Raw genomic sequence first — 23,438 nt, 5'->3', positions numbered from 1 at the left:
ACTCCAGTGTGGTGTGATGGATTGCCTCTCGGGCTGAGGATGAATAGTACAAGGGGGAGAATAGCCTCCTGAGGTGAGGTGTTCTTGTGCTTGGTGGGTGTGGGGATGAACTCGATGAGTTCGAGCCAGTTGTTTCCTACTATGGTGGCTAGTCCTATTTATAGAGGCCCTGGTCCTCTCCCCAAATATTGAGCGGGAAGGGAGCCAACAACGGCCAATTTGAAAGGGGACAGCTAGTACAAGTTATCCTGACAAAAGCAGTCTTCGCCTGCCAAAGGCTCTGGTGGTGACGCCGCCTTGGGCTCCATGGTGACCTCCGTCTTGCCGTCCTGCTGGTCTTGGTCTCGTTGCACCAATATGGAAACCTTTGCTTGATGCCTCGGTACTCTTCGTCTGCGCTTGCCTCCTTAGCACCAAAGAGGAAACAAGGACATTGTGCGCGCTGGCGCCCGCCTGGCCTCGATCGGCATGGCTCACGTCATTGGAACCTCGCGAGGTTTGCCTTGCCTTGATCTCTCCGCCCCTCGCGAGCCAACCTGGTGAGGCCGCTCCCGTGGAGGTCTCGTGTCGTCCGCCTCGCGAGACTTGGCCCCTCGCGAGGGTCTTGAATGCTTGTTGGTGAAGATGGGCCGTACGGGCCCACACGCAGAGCCACGCCATGGGCCGCAGGCAGGCAAGTCTGGGGACCCCCGTTCCCAGAACACCGACAGTAGCCCCCGGGCCCAAGGCGCGCTCGGGCTTGGCTTTGAGGCGAAGCCAAAGGGCATGTGCGGAGCGCCGCGGGCCCCAATAGCCTGCGGCCTTGGTCGACGCGTGGCGGTTGATTGGACGTGGGCGTCTTCGCTTCCCCACGCTGCCTCGGCAACTGCCCGACTGTCAAAAGGCTAGTGTAGACAGCGTTTGCCTTCGCTGCTTCCTTTCGCCTTGCTCTAGATCCCCTTTCTTGTGCCCTGCTTCCGAAATCTCCAGACCTACTTCCATCCTCTTATGCATCAGCGACCAATGGCGCCTCGCAAGGTCAAGCCTGCCTCGTCACTGGCTTGGTATGAGCCAGCTCTCGATGCGCCCAACGTCTCGGAGAAGAACCTCACTGCCACACGCTTGCTGACGGCGGGGGAAAGCAACGGGAGGGGTAAGACTGAGCTCCGGGCCAGTTCTGACGTGCCGGAGCCCGAGGGAAGCACCTTCTTCCCCTTCTTCACAAGCAGCATCATCGCAGGGTTGGTTCCCCCCTTCTCTGACTTCTTCTATGAGGTCATTGGCCACTATGGGCTGCAGGCGCTGCATCTTCATCCCAACTCTATCCTTCTCTTGTCGATCTTCGCCTACTACTGCAAAGCGTACCTGGGCGTGATGCCGTCCGTGGCTCTGCTACATCACTTCTTCTTCCTCCGCATCAATGAGGGTCATACCTTTGGGTGTGCCAATTTCACCGCGGTCGGCAAGGCCAACTCAATCTCGAAGACAGGGAAGAAGGCCGATGGCTTCAGGAGCAAGTGGTCCATGATGGATGCTAAATGCATCCACCCACGCTTGACGCTGCCAACGGAGATGCCCAGTCTGACAAGGGGTGGTCTTGCGCGAAGCTCACCGATGAGCGGGCGACGTTGGTGCTGGAGCAGATGAAGACCAACCTGAAGCCAGGAAACGCGAAGGCGGCAAAGGTGACAGGGGCCATGCTCCTGAGGGAATTCCTGATGCTGCGCGTAGCCCCGCTTCAGGCTCGCACGCGCCCCTTGTGGGAGCTTGGGGACGAAGAGGACAAGGTTCGCCTGAGCCCGAAGGCCTTGTCCGACGGTGAGCTGGCCGTGGTTCTCCGCCTCCTGGTCGGGGACGACCAAGAGTACTCGCCGAGCATCTTCACTCCCTTGTTTCACCGTGAGGACGGGGCGCATGTCGTGGCCTCCAGGCCGACTTTTGACGGGCGCGGGCTGGTGCCACCGGCGCCTACCGGGGCCCCTGTGGCGCCGACGCCGGTGGAGCTGTCTTCTGATGAGTCCCGCGGGGAGGAAGAGGAGGAGGAGGAAGACTTAGAGGTGACCCCTGAAGGGACGGGGGAGACCTCCCTCTTGAGCAAAGTTGACATCCTACGCACCCTTCCTGACGACGACGAGGCTGACGCCCACCAGGAGAAGGGAGAGGTGCCGGCAATCCCGACGAGGGGCCGATCGGCGCTGATCTCCCGCGATGCTGCTTCTATTCTGGTGCCGCCTGGAGCCGCTTCCGGCCCACCTGCTGCTCCTTCTTCTGCTCCTGGGGCTTGTGCGTCTGCGCTCCAGTCTGGGAGGCTCTTGGGCTTCAAGCTCAGCAAGAGGAAGGTGGACTACACCGTGATGGACCAGTAAGTATTCGTGCTCCGTCTTGTTCCTAATTATGCTGCTGCTTCTTGATGCTTCTCCGTTGTGCGATTAGGCCGACGCCTGTGACGAAGAAGAGGAAGGAGGGGGCAGTGGTGCCGCCCGAGACCAACCCACCTGCTCCGTCGGCGTCTCCCTCCGTGGAGAAGGGCAGCATTGGCGCTCATGTCTCTCCGGCCCGATCGTCCTCGCGAGGTATGGGGGAGAACCCTCGGGAGGAGTCAACCCCCGTGGCCTCGCGGGCTCCGGAGGCACCGCCGTCCGGCTCTGCTGCTGGAGCCTCCATTACTCAGGAGCCCCCAATCCCCCAGGCTATGGTGACAATACCTTCTCCTCCGCCTCCTGCTGTGCCACTGATTCCAAGTCCTTCTGCCTCCCCTGACATCTTGGAGCGCGCCCTTCTGGAGATGACCCGGCTGCAAGAAGATCTCCAAGGCGCCGACCCCCTCCTGGTGGCCGGGCGTCTAGAGCTGGTTTCTGGCTGGCTCCGTTCCGACTTGTCTGTTCGGGCAGCGCTGAGCCAGGCCATGGCGACCTCCGAGAAGGAGAAGCAGGCCGCCGCCCAGGCAGCGGCCACTCGCGAGGCAGCGCTGAAAGACGTCGAGGCCGCCAAGAGTCACTGCCAGGCACTGGAGGCCGAGCTGAAGACCCTGCGCAACGAACACGCAGAGGAAGCCCGTGGCCGTCAGGCGGAGGAGGAGAAGATGATGGCCCGGGAGGACGCCGTCAAGGGTCGCAACGTTGAGCTGGAGCAGTCGGCGAAGGCGCAAGCCGTTGAGCGCGGCCGGCTGGAGGAGCTGGAACGGAAGGTGAAGGCAGAGGAAGCCAAACTTGACGCGAAGGCGAAGGTTCTGGCTGAGGACCGCGCGGCCTTCGCGCTCCTTGAGGAGAGGTCTCGCGTGGCGCTGAAGACACTCTATGAGAAGGGCTTGGAGAGGCCGCTAACCATCGACGAGGACGGCCCCGCCCAGCTGCTCCCCTACTTGGTGGAGGCGCTCGAGGAAGTCGTGGACGGCATTGGTCCCATGGCAAAGGCAGAGGCTCATGTCCTTTCTTCAGCTGCGCTGACGCGTGTCTTCAGCCACCTCCATCTTCGCGACCCCACCGCTCGCCTTGACGAGCTGCCTGAGCCTGTGGCTGATGAACACTGCACAGCCGTCGCCGCAGCCATGAAAGGTCAGGTGGAGGCCCTGCTGAAGAAGTTCCGCCGCTTCGCTTCCGCGCCTTCGACCGGAAGCGCCACCACTGCTGCAGCTCCGACCGGTGGCCAAGATGAAGGCGACGTCATCAAGGGAGGAGCGCCTCTCGCGGGCGTCAGTGGTGTTCAGGGATGACCTGCGGCTCCTTTCTTGTTTTATTCTGCAACGTGCATCATGCCTCGTGGAGGCGTTAAACTTGTGTTTGGTATTGTAAGAATAATATATCTTGTAATATTTGCTTGAGATTTTGCGATTTTCTCCCTATTTGCTTTACGTTCTACGTCGGCAGGGCCCGGCCCCGCGCATACCTCAGCTGTCGTTGGATCGTCCGGAGACCAGGACGGGACCAAGGGGTGAGGGGCTACGTGACCAGTTAGGCTCCTGAGTCGCGATGCACAGGAGTCCCCCTTGACGCACAAACAGCTGATAGGGAGGAGACGCGAGGGTAGGCTTAGTGTTCTACGTCGGCAGGGCCCAGCCGCGCGCATAGCTCAGCCGCTGTTGGGTCGTCCGGAGACCAGGAACTAGCAACACTATCAGCATGAAGTAAGTAGGGTGAATCTCGAGTTCAGAAACCCGGGAATAGAATGCCTACTAACTAAGTGGCATCACGGGACGCTTTCAAGAATGATGGCCAGAATCATCACACCGGGAACACAAAACATAGCGAGTTTACTAGGTAATCTTCTAAGACACCTAGGGTCGTAATAATAACTCCAACATATATGCCGAGGCAATAGAATACCTCAACTCAGCAATTAGTGTGATTAATCTGGCCCAAAGGAACATCGAGAACGGAAGGAAGGGATTGCAAATGCTTCAGACTGTTTAGAAACTTGGGATGACTCGGATAGCATAACGGCTATAAATGCTCAAAGGACTTGAGACATCCTACAAGAAATGGTGGCATAACCACTTAACATCACAATATCAAGGTTCCGAGACCAACTATGAACACACGGAAGTAGTAGAAACTGAACTGGGGCTTGTAACCAACAGTCCTATAAGTTACTACGGATTAGTAACATGTCATCCTAATAGATAGATGAGAAGCCTAGTTCTTAATCCCCGTAGAAGAGAAGAGGATGACTCAGATCAGAAGGGCATAAGGTAAAGGAGTAAAAAGAGCCTTGCGTTCCCTCCCACAATCAATTCCCTTATATAACTAAAGCATTTCTAGACTCAACTTCGACCAGTTTGGCTTGGTAATCCTACAGGCAGTCAGGCTCTAATACCAACGCTGTCGGGACCCCGATTCCAAGTCACACCGATCTAGCCTGTAACACCTCATATCACTTTGCGGCCTCACGCACGGTATTCCCACGGGTGTCGCCTTACCATGGCCCGGGACCGTTTGCGCCTTTTGGCTCACGTATATGACAGTGTCGCTAGCATCCATATGACAGAGAACCCGGGCCGACATGGCTAGTCGTGAACCCAAAGCGGCACTAACGTATGGGGACAGGCATACATGAATCAACATCGAACGTGTCGGTCAGCAGCGTGTGAATCCGGGCTGTAGCACTGGGCTAACAGGACTCCGGGAACCCGGGCTGTAGCAGGCTAGGCAGGACTCCGGATGTCACCGCGTGACATTTCCCCGAAGGGACAGACACAGGAACGAAGTGAATCACATGCCGGCCAGTCAAGTGTTCCGGAGCAGTAGTGCTGGGCTAGCAGGACTCCGGTGAACCGGGCTGTAGCGGACTACTATGTCTCATGGAAGCACAAGACTACATTTCCCCATAAGAGAGGCTACCAAGGATAAACAACTAGGTTGTCGGATCCCACACATACCAAGCATTTCAATCATACACACAATATGCTCGATATGTGTAAATACAACATGGCATCACAACATAACTCTACGACTCAAGGTATTTATTCATTAGGCTCCGAAGAGCCAGATATTACAAACATGGGTCTCTCGACCCAGCATTCAGAGCATACAAGTCAAACACATGCGGAAGCTTAACATGTCTGAGTACAGACAACTATAAATGAAAAAAGGCTGAGAAGCCTGACTATCTACTAGATCCTGCCGAGGGCACAAGATCGTAGCTGAGGTAACAAGCTAAACGTCGAAGTACACACGGAACTACTAGCGAGACTGACGTCTCTCTACAAAACATAAAATAAGCAAACGTGAGTACAAATGTACCCAGCAAGACTTACATCAGAACTATCTACATATGCATCGGTATCAACAAAGGGGGTGGTGGAGTTTGACTGCAGCAAGCCAGCTTTGACTCGGTGGCTATCCTAAACTATGACTGCAAGTAACTCTTTGAGGTGGCGCACACGAGTCCACATATTCACCATATCAATACTCCACTATGGATCCGCTCCCGTCTCCCTACGAGAACGCCATCCATAGCACTCACGCTTATCTTGCGCATTTTAGAGTATCCACTTTCACTTGTCTATGAACTGTTATAGGCAACCCAGAAGTCCATTTCCGCGGACACGGCTATTCGAATAGATGATGTTAACCCTGCAGGGGTGTACTTCGACACACACGCTCTCACCACTTACCGCCGTTTACACGACATGTACTCGGCAACCTTCAAGCGGAAGCCCAGCGAGGGTGTCGGCCACAGCCTACCTAGACACTCAAGTCTCTAGTCCAGGTTTATCGCCTATTCAGGTTCCATCCGCAGGGAGTCCGGCCGAGGTTTCCACATACGGCCCCGAACGATGTGTGCGGGGTTTCGGGACACCAAACGGGCGCCCGGCATGCCCGGCCACGTGCCTACCACATCACAGCCCACCCCTCGGTCAGCGCTGTCCACGGCCTCCAGCATACTACAAACACCAGAAACTACTTGCAACTCCTGGACAGAGGACAAGGGTGATTAAGAAGCCGAGAGGGTCCATTGGTTTCGGGCCCAATGCGTGGTAGTAACTGTATCATGGATCACAAACACAGAACTCAGTTCCTGAGGACGGCTTCAATGAGACAACCCACCATGTACTCCTACATGGCCTCTCACCGCTACCTTTACCAAATCGTGTTCACACACTTAGCTTACACACAGTAGGACATGTTCATCACCATTCCAATTCATCCCCGACGAATCAGACCCGACTCAACTCTAAGCAGTAGCAGGCATGACAAACAAGCATGAATGAGTAGGCACATCAGGGCTCAAACAACTCCTACTCATGCTAGTGGGTTTCATCTATTTACTGTGGCAATGACAGGTCATGCAGAGGATAAGGGGTTCAACTACCGCAACATGTAACAATTGAATCGATGTTGTCCTAATGCAGTAGAAGAGGGCAGGAGCGAGAGAATGGGATTGTATCAGAATGAACAAGGGGGTTTTGCTTGCTTGGCACTTCTGAAGATATTATAGTTCTTCATCGGTGTCATCGATCACGTCATCGGAGCATCGGCTACTGAGAGGGGACGGTTACCGGCAAACAGAGAAGGACACAATCAATGCAATGCGACAATATGATGCATGAATGTGACATGGCAATATGCTGTGAATTGAGCTAATCCAGCTAGCAACAAGTGCAAGGGAGTCCATTTGAACCAAAGGTTCAAATGCAAACTCTAGTTTGAGCATTTAAAATGCCATTTGAATGTTTTCACTTATACAGCAGGTATAAGTTGGTTTTTCATGCATGAAAGTAGCATAAATGGATAGATTGGATTTTTCTGATAATTTTTCATATATAAATTATTTCATTCTGAGCTACGGTTGATTTTATATGATTTTTAGAAGTTTATACTATTTTCTGGAGTTTTCTGAATTATTTTAAATCCAGAAAATGAGTTATTGCGTCAACACTGCGTCACTGTGACGTCAGCTGGTCAACAGCGCCTAACCAGAGTCAAACCTGACAGTGGGACCCATATGTCATTGACTCAGCTAACTAACAGAGTTAATTAACCTAAACTAAAACTGTTAGCGGGGCCCACGTGTCAGTGGCCTAGGGGAGGGTAATTAGTGGCCTAATTAGCTGCTAATGGCTGGGCCACGTCGGCACAGCCGGAGTTAGCCGACGACGACCACGGCTGACGGCGGAGGTCCGCCGGAGTTGCGCCACAGGCGACGGTTCGATGTGCTGAGGGCACCAGGAGGAAGCCCTTCCTCGCGCGCATCCAAAGGGCCAAGCGGGAGGTCGTGGAGTCACTGGAATTCATGCCGGCGGCGAGCTTTGGCGGCGGCGGTGCTCGGTGGGGCATGGGCGCGTCGCTGCAGCTTGCAAACGAGCGAACTGGGTAGCTGGGCGGCATCTACGGCACGCGGGGAGCAAGATGAATAGAGGCGCAGGTCAGGGGGGGCTCGGCAACGACGAGCTCGTCGGTCATGGCGACGGCGAGCTCACGGCCATGGCAGAGGGCTTGCTAGGGGGCGGGAACGAGCTATTAGAAAGAGGCGGGAGGAAGAGGAGCTCACGGAGGTTGCAGGGGGCGTCGAAGCGGGCTCGGGGACGCTCGGGGGTCGGCGAATCGAACGACGGCGTTCGTCGGAGCAGACGAGGAAGATGGCGACGGTGACGATGCTGCAGGGCATCCGCGGGCGCGTTCTTCAGCTTGGAGCTTCACGGCATCGAGGCGGAGCTAGAGGTCACAACCATGGGGCAAGGGGACGGTGGTGGGCGCGGTGCTTTGTGGCGGCGGGCACTGGCCGGTTTGGGCGGCCGTGAGAGAGAGAGCAGAGGAGAGGAGGGCCACGGGAGAGAGTGAGAGAGGTCCATGGGGGTGCGTGGCGACGCGGGAGAGATCCAGGGTGACGGGGACGCAGGCTGGCAGGGTGGAGGTGGCCGGGGCGCGTGCCGGCGCGCTGCGTCCACGCGCTCTGCCTACTGGCCTGGGGAGGAAGACGACAAGAATGAGGAGGTGGGCTGGGCCGAATCTGCTAGGCCACCAGGTAAGTGGGCCTCAGGTAAGTCTCTGCTTCCTTTTTTATTTCTTTCTGTTTTCTATTTTTGCTATTATGTTTTGATTTAGTTCAAAGACCAAACCATTTTCAAAATTCATGAAAATAATTGTGTAAATTAAATGGACTTATCCAAAGCTACACAACAATTTCCAGAATTATTGAACAAATTTTTATTATATAACAAATATCGATCCAATTCAAATATTTATTGGATTAATTCAAAGGCCCAAAATAAATATGTTAAACCTTCCAAAAATATTGGTTTGAATTTTATTCTTGCCAATATTTTTTAAGGTTTAACAGGAACATTTTCTTAGGCTTCTTTGAGAGGATCATCATTTTTAAAAGGTTTCTGAGGCTTTGAAAATTCCTCAATTCAAATTTCATTTGAATTTAAACATGATGCATGGAGGCAAGAAAAATCAAGCAAGGGCTGATCTGGGGCTGTGACACCTGAGGACCGTCTAAATCTCCGCCAGGACTGCATGGTGCCTGGCCTCCTGAGCCGCCAAGACGCGGCGCAAGTTGGCGCTGGTAAGCGTTGAAGCTGCACACGGACTCGCCATCCTGCAATGCTGGCGTCAATGGAACTCCGGACTCGTCTCCGGCTACATGTTCCGGATCAAGTGCGCCTGCGGACATCGAGCTGGATCGGTTATCGATTTTCGAATTTAGCACCGCGGACATCTTCCCGCATTCGCCTTCGGGTGACGTACTAAATTCTTTGAAGAACTTGTCCTTGGAGGAAGACTCACAGCCGAACTATGTTCGGTTCGAGCTAGAGGCGGACGACGAGGAATTTTGCTTCCCACCCGCCACCCACTTCATAGCCACCGTCGACGACTTAACCGGCGTGCTTGACTATGGCTCCGAAGACATCACCGGTATGGGCGACGATGCCGACAATGAGCAAGGCCAAGACCCGCCATTCACTGGACGTTGGACGGCCACCTCTTCGTACGACGTATACATGGTTGATACACCCAAAGGATCTGGCGACGACAAAGAAGAGCCAGATAAGAATAAACCCTCTGAGACGCAATCCAAGCACCGGCGCCCCAAACGCCGTTTTAAGCCTCGCCGCTCAAACGATAGCAACACTGGTACCGGAGAAAATAGCACTCCGGGTGACGCCGAAAACAATGAAGACCCCGTCGGTGCGGCATCCGAACAGGAGGAACATGACAACAGGCAAGACAACCCTGATGAACAGGCCACAGAAGATAACTCGGAGGACGATAGTTACCATCCACCCTCCGAGGAAGAGACAAGCCTCGGCAACGAAGACTTCATCGTGCCGGAGGACCCTGTGGAGCAGGAGCGCTTTAAGCTTCAGCTCATAGCCACTGCAAGGAGCCTGAAAAAGAAACAGCACCAGCTTCAAGCCGAACAAGATCTGCTCGTAGACAGATGGACTGATGTCCTGACTGCCGAAGAATACGGCCTCAAGCGCCCAGCTAAGAGCTACCCGAAACACGGACTGCTACCTCAATTCGACGAGGAAGCACCGAAGCACACATCTCCCTCGCGTAATGCGGAACGACCACCGCGTGGTCGAGACAGGGTGGCCCACCGGCCACCCCGCGGTCGGGATAAAGCGGCAACTTAGGCCGAACAGCAGCCTGCCCCACCACCCCGAAAAAATAAAGACGAAAGAGTTCGGGGTCACACATATGACCTTCAGTAGACCCTGGACAATAAAGCAGGACATACAAGATCGATCTACGCATCGCGCGGACGTGCCTCAAGGCACGACGATGGCTACCTTTTCGGACGTGACAAACCTAACCACGCCCGGGCCGAATGCTGTAGACGGACTCCATTAGAGCTACGCGGCGATGCGGCCCAATACAGAGGTGCTGCACACCCTCTCTGCTTCACGGCCGAGGTACTGGATCACGAATTCCCCGAGGGATTCAAGCCCGTCAATATCGAATCATACAACGGCACAACCGATCCCACAGTGTGGATCGAGGATTTCATCCTCCACATCCACATGGCTCGAGGAGATGATCTCCACGCCATTAAATACCTCCCACTCAAGCTCAAAGGGCTAGCTCGGCACTGGCTTAATAGCCTGCCTGAAAATTCTATCGGCAGCTGGGAGGACTTGGAAGAAGCTTTCCTAGACAACTTCCAAGGAACATATGTCCGGCCACCAGACACCGATGATCTAAGCCACATAGTTCAACAACCTGGAGAATCAGCCAGAAAATTATGGACTAGGTTCCTAACCAAAAAGAACCAGATCGTTGACTGTCCGAATGCCGAGGCCTTGGTAGCCTTCAAACACAGCATCCGGGACGAATGGCTAGCACGCCACTTCGGCCAAGAAAAGCCAAAGTCCATGGCAGCCCTCACGGCACTCATGACCCGCTTTTGCGAGAGAGAGGATAGTTGGTTGGCCCGTAGTAACAACACAGCCAGCGAGACAGGCCCCTCGGAGGCCAAGAATAGCACTGGCAAGCTTCGGCGCAATAGACACAAACGCCGAAGCAATGACAACAACACCGATGATGCCACAGTCAACGCCGGATTCACTGAGTCTGGCCAGCGGAAGAAGCCCTATAAAAGAAATAATGAAGGACTTTCCAGCCTGGACCGCATACTCGATCATCCGTGCCAGATACACGGCACCCCGGACAAGCAAGCCAATCATACCAACATGGATTGTTGGGTTTTCAAGCAGGCTGGCAAGTTAAATGCCGAAAACAAATAAAAGGGATCACAAAGTGAGGACGAGGACGAAGAGCCCCGGCAGCCGAACACTGGGGGGCAGAAGAAATTTCCCCCTCAAGTCAAAACGGTGAACATGATATACGCTACACACATCCCCAGAAGGGAGCGTAAGCGTGCACTCAGGGACGTCTATGCGGTAGAGCCAGTCGCCCCCAAATTCAATCCATGGTCCTCATTTCCGATCACCTTTGATCGTCGAGACCACCCAACCAGTATCCGTCATGGCGGTTCGGCCGCATTTGTCCTCGACCCAATCATCGACGGATTTCACCTAACACGAGTCCTAATGGATGGTGGTAGCAGCCTCAACCTGCTCTATCAAGACACAGTTCGGAAGATGGGCATTGACCCCTCACGAATCAAACCAACAAAGACTACCTTCAAAGGAGTCATACCAGGCGTCGAGGCCCGCTGTACAGGCTCAATCACGCTGGAAGTGGTCTTCGGCTCTCCAGACAATTTCCGAAGCGAGGAGTTAATCTTCGACATCGTCCCCTTCCGCAGCGGCTACCACGCATTACTCGGACGAACAGTGTTTGCTAGATTCAACGCAGTGCCACACTACGCTTACCTGAAACTCAAGATGCCCGGTCCACGCGGCGTCATAACAGTCAATGGCAACACGGAACACTCTTTCCGAACAGAGGAGCACACCGCCGCCCTAGCAGCAGAGGTACAGAGCGGCCTTCTCAAGCAGCAGCATAGTGCGGCTGCCGAGCCCCCGGACACCATCAAGAGGTCCCAAACTACACTGCAGCAGGACAGCAAGGCTCGTCAAAAGCTCGACTAGCAATTCGGCTTCCGTCCCAGTCCGGATGAAGTAGTGGCATTCGTACCACGCGTACATAATTACGCACTCGAGATTCCGTGGACATCGACGGAGGCACAAGCTCAACCGGGATCTGCAGTTCGGCTAGACCGACCCCGGATACACCTCTTTCTGTCTATTTTAGGTTCCCTTTCCCGCGAGCCTGATCACAAGTCCCTTCGAAGGATTGGCATACAAAGGGGACATGCAGCATAGGCGTGTAGGGTAACCTCCATATGTTCTTCTTGACCGTATTTTTCCTTCTTTCTCAGGACCCGTACGCTGCCCCCTCTTGATTTCGGCATATCACATAGCCCGGGTGCTTATCACGCTATTTGTACAAGATACGCCTTAACGTATCCATTCAGTTATAATGATAATGATTTGCGGCCCAGTTTTTGTGGTTTTCGCCCCTTACTTCATTTCATTTCGATCTGCTTATTAGCTACATCGGTAGTCTTTTGTACGTTTCATATTCGCCAGGGGTTGCTTATCGCCCCACAATAAGGCAACAAAGTCCGATCACTTTTTGTATAAAAGTTTGGCACCCCGAATTTAGCATTATATGCATTGGCTCCGAATCATGCCTTTGGTCAATAGTTGGGTTGCCCGGCTCCTATGCTTGCTACCCTACGTTCCGCTCTATCGGCTAGGGTAGTAAAGGGAGAACTACTGCGATTGTGCCCTGGCCTTGACCGGATGAGCACCTCGGTAGAGAAAGCCAAAAACTGACTGTCATGATACGGCGAGAGCCGGTCAGCTGTTCGTGGGTTACAAAATCGTTGGAGATTTTTTCCGCCACACGCGAATGATCGGCACTTCCTGATCAGATGCTGACAGCACCCTGGCTCGGACCAGGGGCTGCGCACTTGCTTAATTATAAAACTCCTATGGCTAAGTGAGGGGGTTTAAGCCATATAGTCTGATTGCCTTGTTCTTTGCGCTAAACAACTCCTTCAAGGACCATACAATTGGATCAAGATTGTTTAGATCCCATCCCGAACACCTTCGTACTAATTACGTGAGGGCAGAAGCCGACGACTGACCAACCCTCAGATTGCATATAACACGGCCGCATAGGAGGAAACAATTTAAAGCATAACGAAATTACATTACAAAACAAGCTCTGTCTTTATAATACAAGGCATAGGCCCAATACGAATGTATTCATTCGAAAATAACGTCCTGCAAACATTGAGCTGCCACAAGTCGAGACCCTTCTATGACATCCGCAAAATATTTCTCGGGTGTGCGATGCTCCTTGCCCTCCGGCGGCCCGCTGGCCACTTCAAGAGCGTTTATCTTCGCCCACCAAATCTTGCAGCGAGCGAAGGCCATACAGGCACCTTCAAAACATGCAGAGCGCTTGACAACGTCAAGCCACGGACAGGCTTCGACTAGCCACCTCACGAGTCCGAAGTAGCTGCCGGGTATAGCTTCTGCTGGCCATAGCCGGATTGTCAAATCCTTCGTGGCTAGTTCGGCCACCCTGTGCAGCTTCACCAGCTGCTTCAGCTGATCGGTGAAGGACACGGGATGCTCTGGCGTCGCATACTGCGACCAGAATAGCTTCTCCGTAGAACCTCCTCCTTCGGCTCGATAGAATGCTGCAGCGTCTGATACGCTGCGTGGTAGATCCGCAAAAGCTCCTGGGGAACTCCGAACCCGGGTTAGTAAAAGGTACTGCCTCTCCGCATACTTGCTTTGCATCGTAAAAGCCTTACCCGCCGTGATCTTCCTGGCCTCCTGGATCTCCTGTATGAGGGCCTGGGCCTCATTCCGCACGGTCTTCGTGCCCTGATGAGCCTTGGTGAGTTCGGCCTCCTGAGCCGACGCATCATTCTCCAAGGTCTCACATTTTTTCACTGCATCTTGGAGCTCCTGCTGGATTTCCTTGACATGGGCCTCGAGCTTCTTACAGGCGGCTTGCTGCTGGACAGCCTTCTCCTCGGCCTCGCCCAGGGACTTCCTCAGGGCCTCCACCTCGGTCGCGGCTCCTGCATACATTTTGACATTACAGTCAATACACAGCGTCTCCGCTTTCCAAACACACAGCAAGACGTTACTTACCTTGCTTCTCCTGCAGCCGCACTCTAACCTCGCCGAGCTCGTTCTCGGTCCACTCCAGCCTCTGCTTCAGTTCAGAGACTTCGGCAGCATGTGAGGTCGCGGCCAACAGCGACACCTGCTCATGCACACATATCACATTAGTATCCTACACTAGAGGATTGATCCTCGGTCCGGTTCCTTTTAACGAGCACCGGACAATGTCTCAGGGGCTACTGACTATATATGTTTTTTTTCTCTGTTATTTACCTCGAAACCTGTCAACAGGTTGCTGCAGGCTTCACTCAGTCCACTCTTGGTGGACTGAACCTTCTTGATCACCGCGCTCATAAGAACACGGTGCTCGTCCATAACAGAGGTGCCTCGTAGCGCCTCCATCAGGTTATCCGACGCCCCTAGATGGACAGGGACCACCGGTGGAAACGGTGCACCCCCCTCCTTCAAAGGGGGCTGCCCGCCCGACTCCGGAGCCATATGGGTCTCCAGAATCGTATCCAGCTGAGGGCCAAGCTAGATGCGGCCCTCTTCGCCAGTCTCCATGAGGATCGTCTCCTCCATGTGTCCGGCAGTGGAGGCTTCGCCTTGTGGCGCCTCCCGGACAGTGTCCTGGGTTCCTCCCCGGCTCGGATTGGCCCTCCGGGACAGCGCCTCGGTGTCGTCCCCGGCCCCGGGGGAGTAAGCAGGCGGTGGCGACTGGCTTGCCATCTCCGACGGAGCCAATGAACTTCCATACGAGTATCGCTGGATTAGATCGCGGGCCGGACTGCAATAGTACAGCTAACTACATCAAGATAATGGAGAGAAAGGGCTGGATGTGCGCATAAATAAGCCATGTCACTTACGATGCGGCCTGGGGCTTTGTGCGGGGGCGTCATTCCGGACTACTATCATCGTCCCACGCGGTGTTGGCCGCCGGAACACCCTTCCCCTTTTTGGGCGCCTCCACCTCCAGATGCGCCGGAGCCGCCCTCTTCTTCTTCCTCTCCTCAAGGGGAGGATTGTTTTCTTCCTCCTCCTCCTCTTCCCCGTCATTGTCCTCAGGGACAGAGGAATGAGTTTCGTCGTCTTCGAACGCCGCGTCCGAAGTACCCTTACGACCGAGGCCACTCTTGGCCCCCTTTGCCTTCTTCTTGGCCTTCTTCTCCGGCGCCTTATATGGCGCCGGCACTAGCATCTCTGCCAAGCGCGGGATGACTGGTTCTTCGGGCAGCGTAGCCGGACACTGGATCCGCTTCGCCCTCTCCGTCCAGTCCTGAAAGAGCAGTAATAAAAGCTCAGACATCATCCTCAAAAAAATTAGGTTGAGGACTCATTCAAAATAACATACCTTGCTGGCGGGTTGTGTACAATCGTCACCACGGTCAGAATCCGTGGCCGATGATTTTTCATTGCCCTTGAAGAGCAATTTCCATGCGCCTTCATGCGTAGTCTCGAAGAGCCTCGCCAGGGTCCAGTGCTTCTTTGGATTGAACTCCCACAGCGGGCGGCTTCGGCGCTGGCATGGAAGGATCCGGCGAACTAACATCATCTGGATCACATCAACAAGCTTGACGCTCTTGGTTACCATGCTCTGAACGTGCGTCTGCAGCGCTATCAGCTCGTCAGGAGAACACCAGTCTGGACTCTTCTCGACCCAGGAGGTGAGTCGTATAGGAGCGCCGGAGCGGAATTCGGCAGTTGTGGCCCAGGTGGTGCCACGTGGTTCTGTTATGTAGAACCACTGCTTCTGCCACTCCTTTACCGTATCCACGAAGGTGCCTTTGGGCCAGGAGACGTTGGACAATTTGCTCACCATTGCCCCTCCGCACTCTGCGTGCTGGCCATCCACCACCTTCGGCTTCACGTTGAAGACTTTGAGCCACAGGCCAAAGTGGGGTTGGATGCAGAGGAAGGCCTCGCACACGACGATAAACGCCGAGATGTTGAGGAAGGAATTCGGGGACAGATCATGGAAATCTACCCCGTAATAATACATTAACCCGCGGACGAAGGGGTGGAGTGGAAACCCTATCCCGCGGAAGAAATGGGGGAGGAATACCACCCTCTCTGTGGGCTCCGGGTGGGGATGATCTGTCCCTCGGCCGGTAGGCGGTGGACGATCTCCTTCGCCAAATATCCGACCGCCCGGAGCTCAGTAATGTCCTCCTCCATGACGGAGGAGACCATCCACTTGCCCTGACCACCGGATCCGGACATGGTTGCTGGGGTGGAAAGGAGATTGGAACTTGGGCGCTGGACAGAGTGAAAGCGTGAGAAGAGGAAGGGGGAATCCTTATCTCCTTATAAAGGCAGAAAATATTAAACGCCTCCTCACTCGCCTTGAGATTCGCCTATTCCTAAGGGCTGTGTAAACGGCACAGTTGGGTTACCCGTGCCCGCATTGATTAGAATCCCGCGATAAGGGGACACAATCTCTACTTCGACAAGACGTGCCAATAGCAACCACGTCTTGAAACGTGGGACAAACGGTTCGAAATTATGACCGAACGGACGTAATGTCACATTGCAGAAAGCTGTCAGCGGATGGAACTCGTGTAAAAAATATATATTCTCTCTGCGGTTGTGCATGGTGTGTAACAGGTCCAGATACAATCATCACGTCCGAAGACTATCTTGGAGTTTGGAAGAAGGGGAACCCGCCTTGCAATGCCGAAGACAATCTGCGCGCTGGACTCCTCGTCATTGAAGCCAGGTTCAGGGGCTACTGAGGAAGTCCTGGACTAAGGGGTCCTCGGGCGTCCGGCCTGTTATCCATGGGCCGGACTGATGGGCTCTGAAGACACGAAGACCGAAGACTATACCCGTGTCCGGATTGGACTCTCCTTGGCGTGGAAGGCAAGCTAGGCGACCTATTATGAAGATTTCCTCCTATGTAACCGACCTCATGTAACCCTAGATCTCTCCGGTGTCTATATAAACCGGAGAGCATAGTCCGGATAGGACAGATTCATTACCATATTCACATAGGCTAGACTTCTAGGGTTTAGCCATTACGATATCGTGGTAGATCAACTCTTGTAACACTCATATTCATCAAGATCAATCAAGCAGGAAGTAGGGTATTACCTCCATAGAGAGGGCCCAAACCTGGGTAAACATCATGTCCCCCATTTCCAGTTACCATCGATCCTAGATGCACAGTTTGGGACCCCCTACCCGAGATCCGCCGGTTTTGACACCGACACTGAGCTCTTGACAATCGTTGGTGTTGTGACTGTGCACATTGTGGAAGGCGCAGAACGGCCGGCTGCTCTTGGATGACTCAGGCTGGTCCCTGCCGCGCTTCGTGTCCGGCTCTGCCGCGACTACGGCCGCTCCCTTGCGCTTCATGTCCTTGGCCTTGGCTTTCTTCTCCTCCAGGTCGGCAGCTGGGAGCTCGAGAAGGGAAAGGCGCACTTCCTCAGCCCTTGCATACTTTGTCGCCAGGTTGAACAGCTCCAGGGATTGCACAGCTCCTCATGGATAGCGATCTCCTCCTTCATCTTGACGTCACGGACGCCATCGGAGAATGCAGAGATGATGGCCTCATCCGTCACCTTGGGAATCTTGAGACGAACGTTGTTGAAGCGCTGGATGTACTTCTGTAGGGTCTCCCCTGGTTGCTGCTTGACGCGGCGTAGGTCACCCGCGGTCGGAGGGCGGTCGTGAGTGCCCTGGAAGTTGGCGACGAAGCAGTCGCGCATCTCGTTCCAGGAGGAGATCGAGCCTGGAGGCAGGTTCAGGAGCCAGGAGCGGGCACCATCCTTGAGGGCCATGGGTAACCAGTTCGCCATGACTTTTTTGTCGCCATTGGCCACCTCGATGCTCAATTCATAGAGCTGCAGGAACTCCGCGGGGTCGGGGGTGCCATCGTGGCGTGGAGGCAGGTCTGGCTTGAACTTGCCCAGCCAGGCGATGCTATGCAGCTCGGGGGTGAAGGTGTGGCAGCCCGCGGTGGCCACCAGAACCCTTTGCTGATGCGGAACCTAGCCTTGATGTCCGTGCACCACCACCGTAGGCGGCACACGGTCTTGTCGTAGCGGCGCCGGGAGCGCAGGAGCATTTTCTTGCGGACGAGGGACTTCTTGGCAGCTTCCTTCTTCACATACGGGTGGCCGACGCGGTGGGTTGTGCTGGGAGGCCACACGCCTTGGCGCCAGGGCACCGTCTTGGGGCAGAGGTGGTGGGCGAGGCGCTCCATGAGCCACGTCACCCGCAGCTGGTGGAGGGCGAGGCAGCGAGAGGGACGGCACATGGGAGCCCCCTGCGACGCTGACAGGCTCGGCGATGCAGTCGAGACAGTACTCGTAGAGGTCGTCGATGGGGCAGTAGCACAGGAGTTCATGCGCCATGCATAGCACGGCCTGCGCGTCTGTGGGAGCGCGACGGGCGTGAGATGACGAGCCGGCCGGGGTCAGCGATGGAGTGGCGGTGCGGCTCTCCCGCCGCACCGAGGGGTGCAGCAAGGAGGCTTGCTGCTCGTTCCCCGCCGGGCTGGTGATGGCGTTGGCAGCAGGCGACGGAGAACTACAGGGTGGCCCACCGACGGGAGCCGTCTGAACGACACGGGCGGCAAGGGCGGCCCGACGCTCAGCGCGGGCTCGGCGGGCGTCCGCCATGGAGACGAATAGAAGACGGGACGCGGAGCGACGGAAGGAAAGCTTCGGCGCATCCCCCTACCTGGCGTGCCAAATGTCGGATCTAGGGTTCTGGCAAAACCCTCAAGGTAACACTGGGGTGCGCACGAAGATCTCCCCCTACGGAATCACGCCCTCAACCTCGCCAAGATCTCAAAGGCTAGCCCGATGAACTCGTAACACAAGAGACACAGGATTTATACTGGTTCGGGCCATCGTTGTGGTGTAATACCCTACTCCAGTGTGGTGTGGTGGATTGCCTCTCGGGCTGAGGATGAACAGTACAAGGGGGAGAATAGCCTCCTGAGGTGAGGTGTTCTTATGCTTGGTGGGTGTGGGGATGAACTGAATGAGTTCGAGACCAGTTGTTTCCTACTATGGTGGCTAGTCCTATTTATAGAGGCCCTGGTCCTCTCCCCAAACATTGAGCGGGAAGGGAGCCAACAACAGCCAATTTGAAAGGGGACAGCTAGTACAAGTTATCCTGACAAAAGCAGTCTTTGCCTGCCAAAGGCTCTGGTGGTGACGCCGCCTTGGGCTCCATGGTGACCTCTGTCTTGCCGTCCTGCTGGTCTTGGTCTCGTTGCACCGATATGGAAACCTTTGCTTGACGCCTCGGTACTCTTCGTCTATGCTTGCCTCCTTAGCACCAAAGAGGAAACAAGGACACTGTGCACGCTGGCGCCTGCCTGGCGCCCGCCTGGCCTCGATCGTCATGGCTAACGTCATTGGAACCTCGCGAGGTTTGCCTTGCCTTGATCTCTCCGCCCCTCACGAGCCAACCTGGTGAGGCCGCTCCCGAGGAGGTCTCGTGTCATCCGCCTCGCGAGGCTTGGCCCCTCGCGAGGGTCTTGAATGCTTGTTGGTGAAGATGGGACGTACGGGCCCACCCGCAGAGCCATGCCGTGGGCCGCAGGCAAGCAAGTCTGGGGACCCCCCTTCCCAGAACGCCGACATAAACATGCACTGAGATTAACTAACATGGAGTGCAAGCATGACTAGGATATAAATCACCATGAACTTAAATATCATGGAGGCTATGTTGATTTTGTTTCAACTACATGTGTAAACATGTGCCAAGTCAAGCCACTCGAATCATTCAAAGGAGGGTACCATCCTATCATACTCCATCACAACCATTTTAATTTTCATGTTGGCACGCAAGGTAAACCATTATAAACTCCTAGCTAATTAGGCATGGCATGAGTAACTATAATCTCTAATTGTCATTGCAAACATGTTTCATTCATAATGGGCTGAATCAGGAACGATGAACTAATTATATTTACAAAAACAAGATAGGTCAAGTTCATACCAGCTTTTCCTCATCTCAATCATTTCATCATATATCGTCATTATTGCCTTTCACTTACACGACCGAATGGTGCGGATAATAATAAGCGTGCACGTGCATTGGACTAAGCTAGAATCTGCAAACATTTATTCAAAGGAGAAGACAAGGTAATATGGGCTCTTTGTTAGATCAACAATAATGCATATGAGAGCCACTCATCATTTTCATCGTGGTCCTCTCCTCTCGATCCCCAAGGAAAAGAAAATAATTTCAAAGAAACACACTGAAATGTTTTTGGAGTTTTTGTTTTTCTGAAGAAAGTAAAACAAGAACGAGAAAAAATATTTACACGGGAAAGCTCCCAACAAGCAAAAGAAGAACGAGAAATCTTTTTGGGTTTTCCTTTTAATACTACAACTAAGCATAGAAAGTAAACTAGCTAGAAGCTACAACTAATTTTTTTTAGATTTTTCTTAAGGTTTTTCAAACACACAAGAAGAAAGCAAGAAAAAGAAATAAACTAACATGGATAATACAATGAAAAAGTATGAACACCGACAACTAGAATGAGTGTATGAACATGAATGTAATGTCGGTGAGAAATACGTACTCCCCCAAGCTTTGGCTTTTGGCCTAAGTTGGTCTAGGGCCACCACTGGCCCAGATGATATCTGAAATCATAGTTGGGGTCGTATTGTGCCGCGGCAGCTACCGCTTGGCGAGCAGCCTCCGCTGTTCTCTCATACTCGCTTGCCTCATATCTAGTTATAAAATATCTCCCATTTACCTAAAATTTAAAGAAGGTAGGAGCAGGAAGGGTAATATGGACGGCACGCCGTCTGTCAAATATTAATCTGTACTGGAGGGACGTTCCTCTCAAGAAACTGGTAGTGTACCATAGCATTATAATCTAGAAAAGCAGGTGGCAACTCAATGTCGTTCCCTCTTATGGATACACCAAGATAATTAGCTGAGTAAGTTGCATAAATCCCACCAAATATATCTCCATCTTTAGCATTAAGATGTAACCTCCTTGCAATAATAGCCCCAAGTTATATCGCTTATTACCTAACACAGCACACTTGAGGACACTAATATCTGGAACGCAAACGTGGCAATGCTCATGCTTACCGTTAATGCATCTACCTATAAAGAGAGCAAAATAATGTATGGCAGGAAAGTGAATGCTCCCTATTCAAATTTGTGTGATATTTCTAGTTTCTCCCATAGTGATGCTAGCAACGGGGATATGCATGTCCCCAACAATAAGAATATCATATTTCTTCTTGACAGTAGGAAGAGGGAATTCAAAACCTCCAATAGTAATAGTTGAAATTTTTCCAGTAGAATTGATACTATGAAATTGAGGTTGTTTCTTCGGAAAGTGTATCGTATGCTCATTACCATTAACATGAAAAGTGGCATTGCCTTTGTTGCAATCAATAACAGTCCCTGCGGTATACAAAAAGGGTCTACCAAGGATGATCGACATACTATCGTCCTCGGGAATATCAAGAATAACAAAGTCCGTCAAGATAGTAATGTTTGCAACCACAACAGGCACATCCTCACAAATACCAATGGGTATAGCAGTTGATTTATCAGCCATCTGCAAAGAAATTTCAGTAGATGTCAACTTATTCAATTCAAGTCTACGATACAAAGAGAAAGGCATAACACTAACAGCGGCTCCAAGATCACATAAAGCAGTTTTAACATAATTTCTTTTAATGGAGCATGGTATAGTTGGTACTCCTGGATCTCCAAGTTTCTTTGGTATTCCACCCTTAAAAGTATAATTAGCAACCATGGTGGAAATTTCAGCTTCAGGTATCTTTCTTTTATTTGTGACAATATCTTTCATATACTTAGCATAAGGAGGCATTTTAAGCATATCAATCAAACGCATATGCAAAAATATAGGTCTAATCATTTCAGCAAAGCGCTAAAAATCCTCATCATCCTTTTTCTTGTATGGCTTAGGAGGAAAGGGCATGGGTTTCTGAACCCATGGTTCTCTTTCTCTACCATGTTTTCTAGCAACAAAGTCTCTCTTATCATATCATTGATTCTTTGATTGTGCATTATCAAGATCAACAGCAGGTTCAATCTCTACATCATTATCATTACTAGGTTGAGCATCAACATGAACATCATTATTAATATTACCACTAGGTTCATGTTCATCACCAGATTGTGTCTCAGCATCAGATCTAGAAATATCATTGGGATTCTCATGTGTGTCTATAGCAGGTTCGCTAGCATGCAAAGTCCTATCAGATTTCCTTTTCTTTTTATTAGAAGGACTAGCTGCATCAGTATTAGTTCTATGAGAATCTTGCTCAACTCTCTTAGGATGGCCCTCAGGATACAAAGCTTCCTGGGTCATTTTACCACCTCTATTCATAACCCTAACGCCATTATCATTTTTCTTACTATTCTACTCATTAAGCAAATCATCATGTGCCTTAAGTACTTGTTCTACTTGAGTTGTAACCATGGAAGCATGTTTACTAATAAGCTTGAGATCATTAACAGTTCTACTCATATAATCACCCAAGTGGTCAAGCATGGAAGCATTATGTTTCAATTGTCCACTAATATAAGCATCGAAGTTTTCTTGTTTAACAATAAAATTATCAAACTCATGCAATCATTGACTAGCAGACTTATTATGAGGAATATCACCTTCATAAAATCTATAGAGACAGTTTACCTCTACTACCTGTGTCGGGTTATCAAGACCATGTATTTCTTCAATAGGCGGTAGATTCTTAACATCTTCAGCTTTAATACCTTTTTCTTTCATAGATTTCTTCGCCTCTTGCATATCTTCAGGGCTGAGAAATAGAATACCCCTTTTCTTCAGAGTTGGCTTAAGAGTTGGTTCAGGAAGTGTCCAATCATTATCATTACTCAATATATTATTCAAAATCAATTCAGCTCGCTCAACAATTCTTTACCTGAAAACACAACCAGCAAAACTATCCAGGTGGTCTCTGGAAGCATCGGTTAGTCCATTATAAAAGATATCAAGTATTTCATTTTCTTGAGAGGATGATCAGACAAAGCATTAAGTAACTGGAGAAGCCTCCCCCAAGCTTGTGGGAGACTCTCTTCTTCAATTTGCACAAAGTTAAATGTTTCCCGTAAGGCAGCTTGTTTCTTATGAGCAGGGAAATATTTTTTAGAGAAGTACTAAATCATATCCTGGGGACTACGCACACAACCAGGAGGAAGAGAATTAAACCATAACTTAGCATCACCCTTTAATGAGAAAGGAAACAATTTAAGAATATAGTAATAGCAAATTTTTTCCTCATGAGAAAATAGGGTGGCTATATCATTCAATTTAGTAAGATGTGCCAGAACAGTTTCAGTTCATAACCATAGAAAGGATCAAACTCAACCAAAGTAATTAACTCAAGATCAACTGAGAATTCATAATCCTTATGAGTAA

Source organism: Aegilops tauschii, chromosome 7 (genome assembly GCF_002575655.3).
Source record: "Aegilops tauschii subsp. strangulata cultivar AL8/78 chromosome 7, Aet v6.0, whole genome shotgun sequence".
NCBI lineage: Eukaryota > Viridiplantae > Streptophyta > Magnoliopsida > Poales > Poaceae > Aegilops > Aegilops tauschii.
This window is presented reverse-complemented; position numbering follows the sequence as displayed.